This window comes from Eriocheir sinensis, unplaced genomic scaffold, assembly GCF_024679095.1.
Source record: "Eriocheir sinensis breed Jianghai 21 unplaced genomic scaffold, ASM2467909v1 Scaffold73, whole genome shotgun sequence".
In the NCBI taxonomy this organism is placed as follows: Eukaryota; Metazoa; Arthropoda; class Malacostraca; order Decapoda; family Varunidae; genus Eriocheir; species Eriocheir sinensis.
Genome location: NW_026112087.1, coordinates 127,409 through 130,000, shown reverse-complemented (window position 1 = coordinate 130,000; position 2,592 = coordinate 127,409).

Here is a 2,592-nt window from a genome sequence, read left to right as displayed (position 1 = left end):
ACGGATGTACTCGATCATAGTCTAATAACAATAACAATATTTATTAGCAACCTAAAAACAAAATCGGACATGAAGAATTATCAATAAATAAAATAAATAAATCCGAGCAACCGGCTGGAGTAGGTAGGAAGACACCTACCGAACGGGCGCAAGCCACTCCCGGTGAGGTATATATGGGAGGTGAGAAGGGAGCTGAAGCCCTCCAAAGACCCTTCCCATGTCCTCACTAACAGTACCCTATTGTCTCACCAACACCGGAGAGTAGTTCAGCATGCTCTCTAAAGACAGATCCTCTCTTTATCCACACCACACTACATTCACACAACATATACACCTTTTCCCAAAATTAAAATTTCAAAATGGCGCACATTCACCAAGCCTCGGAGTCCCCGACTGGGGGGGGGACCACAAATTCCCCCAGGGAGGACTCCCCTTCTGGCTGCCGACCCGAGAGGTGTCTTGATAACTCCTCGAACCTCTTTCTTCTCAATTTCTGCAACATTCGCGGTCTTCGCTCTCATTTTCATTCTGTGGAACATCATCTCTCTTCCTCTAAACCTCACCTTCTCTTCCTTACCGAAACACAGGTTTCTGAGGCTGCTGACAGCAATCTCTACTCTGTTCCCTCCTACTATCTCTATCCTAAATTTCAATCCAAAGCTGGATGTTGCGCCTACGTGCGCAACGACATCACTTGCTCTCGTGCCCACGACCTTGACTCTTCTGAATTTTCCACCATCTGGTTAAGACTTCACTGTCATTCTATTACTAAATACATCTGTGCTGTTTATCTCTCACCTAACTCTACCAACTATGTAAAATTCTTTGACTATTTGAATTCTAAAGTGGAGCACATCTTGACCCACTCTCCCTTCGCTGAAATCTCCATCTTAGGAGATTTCAATGTTCACCACCAGCTTTGGCTTTCATCCTCTTCCACTGACCATCCTGGTGAACAAGCCTACAACTTTGCTATCCTCAACGACCTAGAGCAGTTGGTCCAGCACCCTACACGTATTCCCGACCGTCTTGGAGATCGGCCCAACATTCTAGACCTCTTCCTTACCTCAAACCCTTCTGCTTATTCTGTCAAACTGTTCTCTCCGTTGGGCTCCTCCGATCACAATCTTATTTCTGCATCCTGTCCTATCGCTCCTGCACACCCTCTGGACCCACCGAAGAGGCGATGCTTCTGGCATTTTGCTTCGGCTCGGTGGGACGACCTGAGGATGTACTTTTCCGATTTCCCGTGGAATGATTATTGCTTCCAGGATAGAGACCCCTCTATGTGTGCTCAGCGCATCACAGAGGTGATTGTCTCTGGAATGGAGGCATACATTCCTCATTCTTTCTCTACTCCTCACGCAAAAAAGCCTTGGCTTAATCACGTTTGTTCTCGTGCTGTCAATGATAGAGAGGTAGCTCACAAAAGGTACCAGAGCCTTCAAACTAATGCTAATTATGAACTTTACATTTCTGCCCGAAATCGTGCCAAATCTATTCTCCGACTAACCAAAAATTCTTTCATTAATAGAAAATGTCAAAACCTTGCTTTCTCTAACTCTTCCCGTGACTTCTGGCATCTAGCCAAAAACCTCTCCTCCAACTTCACTTCTTCATCTTTCCCTCCACTCCTCAGTCTTGACGGCAACACTGCCGTCTCATCTATCTCTAAGGCTGAACTCTTCTCTCAAACTTTTTCTAAAAACTCCACTCTGGACGATTCTGGGCATATTCCTCCTACTCATCCCCCCTCTGGCTCCTTTATGCCTGTTATAAAGATTCTTCAAAATTATGTTTTCTATGCCCTCTCTGGCCTCAATCCTCAGAAGGCTTATGGACCTGATGGAGTGCCTCCTATTGTCCTTAAAAACTGTGCCTCCGTGCTGTCACCCTGACTGGTCAAACTCTTTCGCCTCTGCCTGTCAACATCTACCTTTCCTTCTTGCTGGAAGTATGCCTTCATACAGCCTGTACCTAAGAAGGGTGACCGCTCCAATCCCTCAAACTACCGTCCTATTGCTTTACTTTCTTGTCTATCTAAAGCTTTTGAATCAATCCTTAACCGGAAGATTCAAAAGCACCTTTTCACTTCTGACCTTCTATCTGATCGCCAGTATGGGTTCCGCAAGGGGCGTTCTACTGGTGATCTCCTAGCCTTCTTAACTGACTCTTGGTCATCGTCTCTTAGCCGTTTCGGTGAAACTTTTGCTATTGCGCTGGACATATCAAAAGCTTTTGATAGGGTCTGGCACAAATCTTTGCTTTCTAAACTACCCTTCTACGGTTTCTATCCTTCTCTCTGTACCTTTATCTCCAGTTTCCTCTCTGACCGTTCTATTTCTGCCGTGGTAGACGGTCACTGTTCTTCCCCTAAATCTATTAACAGTGGTGTCCCACAGGGTTCTGTCCTATCTCCCACTCTTTTTTTGTTGTTCATTGATGATCTTTCCAAAACGAACTGTCCTATCCATTCCTACGCCGATGATTCCACTCTGCATTATTCAACTTCTTTTAATAGAAGACCCACCCTTCAGGAACTTAACGACTCAAGGCTGGAGACTGCAGAACGCTTAGCCTCAGACCTTACTA